Genomic DNA, 10,449 nt, shown 5'->3' on the forward strand with positions numbered 1-10,449 from the left:
AAAAAAAAAAATGGGGCACCTGGGTGGCTCTGTGGGTTGAGCCTCTGCCTTCGGCTCAGGTCATGATCTCAGGGTCCTGGGATCGAGCCCCGCATCGGGCTCTCTGCTCAGTGAGGATCCTGCTTCCTCTCTCTCTCTGCCTGCCTCTCTGCCTACCTGTGATCTCTCTCTGTCAAATAAATAAATAAAATCTTTAAAAAAAAATTTTCCCCCACCAGGAGGTGACCAGGAGGAAACCCAGCTGCTGGCGGGAACTCACTCTCCCTAGAAGCTCTGGGGGAAAGAGTCTGTTCCATGCTTCGGTGGCCCCCAGTATGCTCTGCCTTCCGTGGCCGTGGCCGTGGCCATATCACCCGGATGGCCGCCTCAGCCTTCACATGGCCTCTCCCTCCTGTGTGTCTCTAATAAGGACGCTTGCCACCAGATTTCGGTCCCAGTTAATCCAGGATGATCTCCTCATGTCCAGATTGTCAGTTAGTTACACCAAAGATCCCTCCCGCACCTTTTTGGAGAGAGAGAGAGAGAGAGAGAGCACGCCATTGGGGGCAGGGGAGGGGCAGAGGGAGAGAGAGAATCTCAAGCAGGCTCCACACCCAGTGCTGAGCCTGACGTGGGGCTCGATCTCATGACCCCAGATCGTGACCTGAGCTGGAACCAAGAGCCAGACACATCACCGATGGAGCCACTCAGCCCTCAAAGGTCCCCATTGTGAATAAGGTCAGGGGCCTCAGGGACTGGATGTGGACATATCTTTTGGGGCTCCACCACGCAGCCTGCTCTAAACCCTAACCCGGAAGTCGGTGCAGGAGAAATGGAGGCGATGGGGGATGGGCTCTTTGGTCGGGCTGTGGCTCAAAGCAATGCGGATACGGCTTGTCTTAGCGAACAGGACAGAAGAGGCCACAGCTACGCACGCCGGCTCCTGTGGCCACCTGGGGTGCCGAGCTCTGGGAAAGGCTCTGCAGGACCAAGGGACCGTTCCCCAAAGCAGTCAATGGCCATGGTGCGTGACACTTCCAAAGTGACTTTTCAAGGAAGAAAATAAAAAGCCAAATTCCTCCATTTTAGTCCAAGACAGAGACCGCTAGCCCGAGGCTGCCGGATGCCTTCGGCCGGAAGCAGATGTGTGAGGTCTCTGGGGAGACAGGGGAGAGGCTGGCTGGCCTTCGGCAGGGAGCGTGGCCATTTCTGCCAGCCCAGAGGTTCCAGAGGGAGCCCGGGGACCGGGGCCGAGTTTGCAGTGGGTCGCCCCAGCTGTCCCACCCCCAAGGCGCTTGGCCCCAGTCCTCCCAGTCAGGCCCCACTCCTGACATGGGAGACCTGTGGGAGAACTCGGCCTTCCCTGGAGGCCCTCCTCTCTCTCTGCCTTACAGCAACAGGGCCGCCGGCCTCCTTATCTGTGCTTTGAATCGCTGCTCCAGCTGCGGCCTTGAGTGGGCAGCTGACCCGCTCCACGGCCCGTTGACTTCCTCCAGCTCCTTCCCAGCCACCTACATCCACTGCTGGGGTTCTGGTTGTGGCTCTCACCCCGGCTTTGGAGCAGCTGAGTTCCTGCACCCCCAGGACATTTTCTTCCCATAGGTGTCTGTCCCATCCCGGTTCACCACCAGAGAAAGTTCTAGAGCTCGCTCCCCCTGTGCCAGGAACTCTCAGAACAGCACTCAGTGCCAGCATGGGGGGGGCTCAGATTGCTGGGGCAATCCGGTCCGTACTAGCACGCTAGAGTCGGCTTCCTGGGACACCTCCAGGCCCCAAGGATGGGTGCAGGGGCGGGGAGCAGGAAAGCCCCAGGTGTGGGGGGAGCACAGTGGAGAGCAGGGTCTGTTTTGCTTGAAATGAAAGGCAGGTGGGGGTGGCTAGGAAGTTGTCAGGCCACTCCTGGCCCCGGGCTTGGAGATGCTATTGTGCCTCTCTGGCCATGGCGGGAGGAGCCGGGCACAGCTGGGCCCGACTGGCTGGCACCTGTGGGTGCTAGGACCTGTCACGACGGCGACAACAAGGAGAATCAAGGGTCTGGGCCCCGGGAGCTGAGGTGAGCGCGGGTCATGATGTCACAGGCTGCCCAGACGGGATGGACAGTGAAGACTTTGACCTGTGTCTTGACTCTGGAGGGTGGGCAGAGAGGAGGCATCAGGCCAGGGGCGGGAGAGAAGGTGAGTCTTTCTGAGACCTCCCTCCCGAGGGTGTTAATCCCGGGCCAGGTATATCCTCCCCCTGGGGACAAGCCACGTGCTGGGTGGGTGCTCAGGAACTGTTTGCTGGATGGGTGGGTGGATGGTGGGTGGGGGGATGGAGAGATGGGTGGTGGACGAATGGATGATGGTGAGTGGGTGGGTGCGTGAGTGGGTGGGTGGTGGATGGGTGAGTGGGTGGGTGGATGGCGGGTGGTGGCTGGATGAAGGGATGAGTTCATGCCGGGCGCTGTGTTGGGTACTGGTAGGAGCATGAAGGAGGGGACCCCACAAGCCAGACCCAGAGGAGCCCACAGTCCACCCACGCCCAGGAGGACATCTCCAAATGAAGCGGGACTGAGGAGGCAGGAGATGACCCCTGAGGGAGGGGATGGTGGAGACCGGATCTAGGAAGCATGCATGTCATGAGCCGACCAGGCTCCCCGGGGCCCGCGGCTGGAGACGCTTGTGGTGGGCTGGGGATGGGCAGTTCAAAATTACAAACGCCTAAGTCTGTGGCTGGGGTTTGGGGCGGTGGTTAGGAGGGGCACAGATTAGACTGAGGAGCTCTAATGGGGGAAGGGGGCTTTGGAAATCGTGCCCGGGAGGCTGGTTGTGCGCAGAAGGCAGGGGGAGCCAAGGGGGTCTTTGTTTGTTTTTGGGAATAATAGCTTTATTGAGACATAATTCTGTGTAACACCCCCTCCCATTTAAAGGGCACAGGGTCATAGCTTTTAGTCCACTCGCAGAGTTGGACAACCACTGCCAGTCAATTTTAGAACATTCTCATCACCCCTCCAAGGACCCCCGTAGCCACAGGGGGTCACTCGGCATTTCCCATGGCCCCAGCCCCAGACCACCACTGACCAACACCCACTGTGTCTGGACTTGGCCGTGGCAGACGTTTCCTGTATGTGGGGTCATGTAACACGTGGCTTTTTGGGGCTGGCTTCTCCCACGGAGCGCGTTGTATCCTAGCTTCATCCTCGCTGGGGCACACGCGGGGACCTCTGTCCTCTGGCCGTGCGTGTGGTGCTGTATCCGTGCCGTAATTTAAACCACTGGGTGTGACACGTGAGTGCTCAGCGCAGGGGCATGGGGCACGTTCCTGCTGCTGTCTCTGGAACTTTCTCATCTTGCACACAGACCCCCATCCCTCCCCCAGCCCCTGGCGCCCACCGTGCTCATTCCTGTCCACGGATTTGCAGATTCAGGGCGCCTCCTACGAATGGAGTCCTACAGCATGTAACCTTGGGTGTCTGGCTTTTTCCACTCGGCCTGAGGTTCTAGAAGTTGGTGCCTGCTGTAGCATGTGTCAGAACGGTGCCGCTCTTGATGGCTGAGTAACGTCCTGTGGTATGGATGCATACACGTGCTAGCCACTCATCTGTCGGGGGACATGTCCACCCTTTGGTGACTGGGACTAGTGCTGCTGCGCACACGGGTGTGCAAGTTTTCCTGTGGACACAGGGTGGGTTTTGAGCAGCGGGGACCCTCGCGGGTTCGAAGGGCCCCCCCCGCTGGGGTCGGGTGGAAGAGAGAGGTCAGGTGCAGGGGTCAGGTGCCGAAGACAGACCGGGAAGACGTGGTCAAGCCTCGGGGCGGTGTGAGGCACAGCCGCGCTCAGCTGCTAGCACACGCACCGGAGCCTGGCTCTTGTGACAAGTCTCCTAGGGACAGGCCAGTCTGCCTGGTTCCAAGATGACTGAGAGTCTCCATGCTAGCTGGTCCCTGCGCACCCTGATGGGGTGGGGCCTGCCCCGCATCCCGGAGAGCCCCCCAGGGCGTCTCACGAAGCCCACCTCACAGGGGAGGGAGCTGTAGCTTCCTGCTTCCTGCCGTGTCCCACCGCGCGGGGAGCGGGGCCGGGCTCTGCACAGACCCGTGCACGAGCCACGCGTGGCCTCTGTGGCTTCACTGCGGCTCCCCCGACTGAGGGATGGAATTTTTACTTGTGGTCCTTGTAATTAACTTATAATTCGATACTCAGTTTCATTTTCTGCAAACTTCTTCTTTTTTTTTTTTTTTTAAAGATTTTATTTATTTATTCGGCAGACAGAGATCACAAGTAGGCAGAGAGGCAGGCAGAGAGAGGAGGAAGCAGGCTCCCCGCGGAGCAGAGAGCCCGATGCGGGGCTCGATCCCAGGACCCTGGGATCATGACCTGAGCCGAAGGCAGAGGCCCCAACCCACTGAGCCACCCAGGCGCCCCCAAACTTCTTCTTTTTAAAAAATATTTCTTTATTTGACAGAGACACAGCGAGAGAGGGAACAAAGCAGGGGGAGTGGGAGAGGGAGAAGCAGGCTCCCTGTTGAGCAGGGAGCCCGATGCAGGGCTCCATCCCAGGACCCTGGGATCATGACCTGAGCAGAAGGCAGACGCCCAATGACGGAGCCCCCTGTGCGCCCCTGTTTTCGGCAAACTTCTAAGTATACGCGAGACGACTGGATATCGAATCTGCTTTCTCAGCTGAGTTTCGCCCGGACGGCGGGTGTGGTCAAGCTGACGCAGGTGGTCAGGGTCAAGGACCCGCCCCCGCTGGAAGACTTGGCAGGGAAATTGGCCGGGAAACGGGAATGTAAAACATCGCCTTCACATGTTTTTAGGTTGATTCCATGCTGAAGTGATAATATTTCAGATATATTGGATTAAATACAACATATTATTAACATGGATTCCACGTACAGTGGGCCAATACTCAGCTGTGGGGAGGTGTGAAGGGCTCTCCCACCCCGGCCACAGCTCGGGGAACCTTGGCATCCTGCTGGCCGAGAGAAGCCAGGTCCGAGGGCAGCACATCGTGGTTCCGTTGATAAGAACCGTCCAGGTCTGGGCTAGGTGGTCTATTGGGGATGGCAGCTAATGGGCACGGAGCGCCTTGTGGGGATTGTTCTAGATTCAGAACATTGTGCTGTGGTCTACGGTGGGGTCTAGCGGGCACCTCCCCTTGCTGTCTTAGTTTCCCGTGAGGGGTAGGGCTGCAGGAGGGCCAGAGGGGCCCAGGTCCAAGGGCAGCATGAACGTCAGTACGGGCAGCAGACTTTGCCTGGGGCCAGCGTGTCACAGCCGAGCCTGCCGAGAAGCACGTTCAGTGGCAGCAGGCACCCCCGGTCAGCCCTTAGGTCCCATAACCCAGCTGCATGGTGCCCGCATCTTCCCCGCCCCGGCCTGGGTGTCCACCTCCATCCTTCCTGCAGGTGGCCATGAGTGCCCCGATGCAGGCTCCCGCAGAAATCCAGAATCTCCCCCAAATCCCTACTTCTTGGTTTCATGCCTACAAATGGGAAGTCCTGGAGACCCTTCCTGCTTCCTGAGAGCCCGGAGCAGCAGCTTGTCCCCCAGAGCTCACAGCCCCTCTTGAGAGAACCCCCAACAGTGTCCTAGACCAGTCTCAGGTGGGCTATCTGGCAATCAGTCTGGGGTCCAATCCATGGCCTTGCACTTAATTGTGATCGTCAGAACAACAGCCACGTAAAGTCTGCGTTGTGCCTTTTTAAACGTAACGTAAGAAAACCCACACCCAACAACCCAGTGGGGCATAATCTGAGGCCACGGCAGGCCAGATGGTCTTTTTCTACACCTATACTTTCCCAGGAAATGGTGACAGCTGAATTTGCATGATGTAACCACAAATGGAATTTGCAAACTCTGTGTTCATGGGGTTCTGGACATGAGAATAAGTCCCTTACCCAGTCGTGCTGGGGAGAGTCAAAACATCCACTTCCCCTTCCCCCATGGACACAACCTCCTGGAAAGAGGATGTTGGAGGGATGGGGGGGTAGAGGGGTGGAGGGATGGAGGAAGGAGAAAGGGATGGAGGGATGGAGGGATGGAGGGAGGGATAGACAGATGGAGGGAGGGATGGAGGGAGAAAGGGTTGAAGGGATAGAAGGAGGGAGGGAAGGATAGACGGATGGATAGAGGGATGGAAGGACGGAAGATGAGAGGATAGACGGAGGGAGGGATGGAGGGAGGAGTGGCAGGATGAGTGGGGGATGAGGGCTGGAGGGCTGGAGGGCTGGAAGCAGGGATGGGTGGATGGCTGAGTGCAGGTAGGCGGCCCCCAGCTTCTGTGGAGGCCTTTGCAGAACAAGTCTTGCATGTGTTCGGGACCCTGCCTTATGGAATAGGCCCCCCGAGCCTTGGTCCTGTTGAGGAGAAACACGGGGACCCTGCAGCAGCTCTGGGCGCTGGCCGAGCAGTGAGGCTGAGAGAGACCTCGGTTGGGTTGCGTGTGGCTCTCCGAGGAGGCTTGTGTGGAAGGGAGAGCTCTCGGGTGTTGGGACGGGCAGAGCGCCCCCCAGCCCCTTCCAGGGCCCAGCGCACCCTGTGTGCAGCGTAGGAAGACGCGCTGTTCCCCTTCCAAGCTCCAGCCGAGGAGGACGCCTCTGTGGGAGTCCGGGGGGCTTCGTGAGGGTAGACTCCCCCTGCGCTGCCACCTGGACCCTTGGAATCAACCAGAAGGGAAAGCAAAGTCCTTGGCTAGAGGCACCGCAGGAGACAGACTCCCTGTTCAGACGGGGATGCAAGCCCGGCAAGTCCTGTGACTTCACCTCCAGGGCGGGTCTGGTCCGAGGGCCTCCCTGCCTCAGGCAGAGCCTGCTGGGCTCGCGGGGTGTCCCCCCCACCCCACCGCAGCAGGGCCGCCCTTCCCTGTGCGACTTACTGTCCTGGGAGAGCCCCGGGAGTGGGAAGCCCGGCTCAGCTCAGCTCAGCCTCCACAGGCCTCCTCTCTGGGACGCCCAGGGACTCGACAGCCACCAGGCTCCCGGGAGGTGCCCCCCACCCGCTCCCCCCACTTCAGCCCAGATACAGGGTGTCTCCCAACAGCTACTTTCCGGTCACCTGGATGCTCTTGCCAGACCACCGCCCCGTTTCTGCAATGGGCTGTGTGCGTGTGTGCGTGTGTTTGGGTGTGTGCGCGTGTACACGCGCGTGTGTTTGGGTGTGTGCGTGTGTTTGGGTGTGTGCGTGTGTGAGCGTGCGCGCGTGTGCGTCTCTAAGCCCTGCTTTCCGTTGCTGAGTCAGTATCTGGGCGTTGCAGACTCTGCCGCACTTTCCCTCCTCCCTCCTCACCCACCCGCCCAAATCAGTCTGCTGAGGAAGGGCGGATAGTCCCAGCGTGGAAACCCCTCCTAGCAGCAGCTGCGGGGCACAGGGGAGGCCTGGCGCTGGGACGGGGCTGGCCACGTGGCCCTCAGGACACGGGGCATCTGTTACGATCACCAGTGTGGTCGGGACCAACCCGGCTGAGTGTGCTACACCCGTCTCATGCTGTTACACACGCACGTGTTGATGTTAAAGATCCTCATAGACCTTGCTAGAACAGGCGGCCGAGCACGGATGGCACAGCCTGGTTTGTAAACCTTGGCATCCACTTAGCGCACGTCTGTGACTTCCGGGAGAGAATCTGTGGGGCTTATAAAAACCGAGCTGCCATGCTCTACCAAATCGTCGCTTTATTCATTTGGTGTTTCGTTCGATGAGTGCTTTCTGAGCCCCTACCACGGGCGGAGCCCAGTCTGCTGTGCTGGGCATGAACTGGGGACAGGGCAGAAGGGTCCCTGTGGCCCCAGAGCTCACTGTCTAGAGGCGTGAGGCTCAGCGAGTCAGGATGGGGGAGAGGGTCGCAGAGGATGTGCGGGTGTGAGCTCTGTGGGCAAGGGTCCCAGGCAGAGACGTGGCCAGTGGAAAGGCCTGAGGCAGGAGCCGGGTGTGGCTGCTCCCTTCCTTCATGCAGGAAATGAAGCCATCCAGGGAGGGGGCACACCGTGGGGGATTTTCTAGGGAAGGAATTCGCTTTCACCTCTTTGGCCAGGAGAGCGACAGGGTCTCACCCAAGTCCCGCTGGGTCCCTGCTGTCTGCCAAGGATGGATGGACGGGGGCAACCGTGTGGGTGAGGCGGGGAGAGGGGCTCTGACCCTCCTCTTCTACTTTGGGGTACATGGCTGGTATTGGCTTTCCCTGCCCTCTGGACTGGGGGCCCAGCTCCCCACCTCTCCTGTGGGTTGCCCTCACACTCGCACGGAGCTTCTCCTTCCCACTGAAGCCATCACTGGCCATGCTACAGGCCGGCCATGCTGAGGTGCAGCCCCAGGGGAACTATTTCCTTGTCCGTGAGCACGTCTCCAGGGCACCAAGTCCACAGGATGTGATGGGAGTTGTGCTCTCTGTCCCCCGCCCTCTGGAGGTGTGCCACAGGCAGTCTTGGCCAACTCTGGGTCCCAGGACATGAGGATGGCAGTAGCGTTTTCTGGACCAGTGTCCCCTCTTTCTGATCCATGCTTCGAGTTGGCACAGTCTGGACCTGCTCATCACACCCACACCAAGATGGGGAGACAGTCTCCACCAAGTTTCCATCCATCCATCCATCCATCCATCCATTCCTGTTGAGAGCAAGGACGCTGTGAGATACACGCGTCCCCAGTCCAGATGGGAAACTGGGAATGCTGAGACAGGGACTGGCTCAGGACCGCAGGGCAACCAGGACAGAGTCTCCGGAGGTGACCATGCTCAAGGCTAAACCCCAGCTTCCCCGCCCAGCAGGGCAGGCAGGTGGCGACAATGCCCTCAGCGCCCACCAGGGGGCAGCAGGCGACTGTCTGCGGGTCCGCCTGAGCCGCGGTCTGGGCTCCGGATCGTGGTTGGGTCTCTGCCCAGCCAGAAAGGTCATGAAGGGCAGTGAGGACAGAGACCCTTTTCTGCTGAGGCACTTACCTGTGGGAGAGAGAAACAGGCATTAAGGGGGCGCCCTGAATAGGGCACCCCAGATGGAGGGCCGCGGGCGCCCCATTCCGCCCCAGGCCCTGCGAGGTGCCGTTGACTCTCACAGACAATTCTGGGGAATTCTGGGCTCCCCGCTCTGCAGGGGGAGGGGGCGGTGTAAGGGGAAGGTGCCTGCAAGGCCGTCAGAGTGGGGGTGGGAGGGGCTGGGGTTTCCACTATGTCCCGTGGTTCAATTTCTTGGGGCGATGCTGGGGGGGAATTACCTGCTCCTGCCTCAGGCCACGCAGGCTCAGTGCACCCTGCGGAGGCAGCTCCCTGACCACTTGGCCTGGTTTGGCTCCAACTGTGACCGCTCCTCCCACGACCTGGGGGTGTCAGGGAGGCCAGCTCCTCTCCTGCTTCTCTCCGTGGACTGCTCCCCCCCCCCCCCCCCCCCCCGCCCGGGCTTCCTCCTCAGTTGGGGAAGGGGCAGGTTTGAGCTCTGCAGAAGGCCTGGGGGATCCTCTCTGCGCTCACAACGAGGTGGGGGTGGCACCCAGCGGAGGAGGGGCTAAGCGCCCCAGTGCGCACGGGTCCAGAACTCCACCACGATTGTCCAGGTGGGGGGCCTCACCCCCACCCCATCGTGGCCTAGAGTCTCAGAGGGGGGCTGTGCCTTGCCGGGGGTGGCCCAGCACACCCGTAATGGGAACCCACAGGTCCCGAGCTGAGCCAGGGTCCACATCACTTCATTGCCAGATTGGCTCATGTCCTTGAAGCTGTGCCCCTGTCGCGGGGGAGGCCAGCTGCTGAAAACACGGCCCCCACCCCAGGGCGCGGCTCAGGAAGGAGTTCAGGGCGGGGTCAGTGGACCCTGCAGTCAGCCAGTGGCCTGTCAGGACCCAGGGCCCAGGCAGCTCTGGCCTCCTGACCAGCCCTCTCTCTCACTTACTAATCTCACATATTCCATCTCGGACGCCAGGATTTGCCCTCTGGGCAGCTGCAAGTGGCCAGGCCTCTGGGTCACAAAGGAGGGGAATCCTGGCCTTTGTGCGGAGGTCCGGGGTCTGGGGTGGGTGGGGGGCTGCTTTCGGGTCCCTTGCCAGAGCAGAGGATGGGATGGGGGTTCTGGGCGCAACCCCCGCCCGTGTGTGCCTCGAGTTATCCTTCCGGGACGGCTTGATGGACGGAGGGGACGCGGGGGCCCTCGGCCCAGTCGGTGCGCCCTCCTGGATCTGTCCTTTCCGAAGGCCCTGCGGAGGGGCACAGGGCGACAGGGGCCAGCGCCCGATCGCCAGCGGGTGGAACGCAGGGCCAACGCAGCGACCGAGACCCGGCCCTCCCTCCCCCCGCGAGGTCGCTCGCCCCGGGCGCCCGGCTCCCCGAAAGTCCCCGCGCCCCGCGGACGGAGTGGGCGGCCCGGGGCGGCGCCTCAGCCCCCGCCCTCCGCAACTTTGGCGGGCGGCGGGGCAGGAAGTGGGGGGGGCGGCGCCAGGCCCGCGCGCCGGCCCCGCCCCCGCCCCGCCCCGCCCCTGGCCGCGCCCCCGCGCCCCCCGCGCCCCCGCAACCCC

Source organism: Enhydra lutris, unplaced genomic scaffold (genome assembly GCF_002288905.1).
Source record: "Enhydra lutris kenyoni isolate GAN:26980312 unplaced genomic scaffold, ASM228890v2 scaffoldscaffold13, whole genome shotgun sequence".
In the NCBI taxonomy this organism is placed as follows: domain Eukaryota; kingdom Metazoa; phylum Chordata; class Mammalia; order Carnivora; family Mustelidae; genus Enhydra; species Enhydra lutris.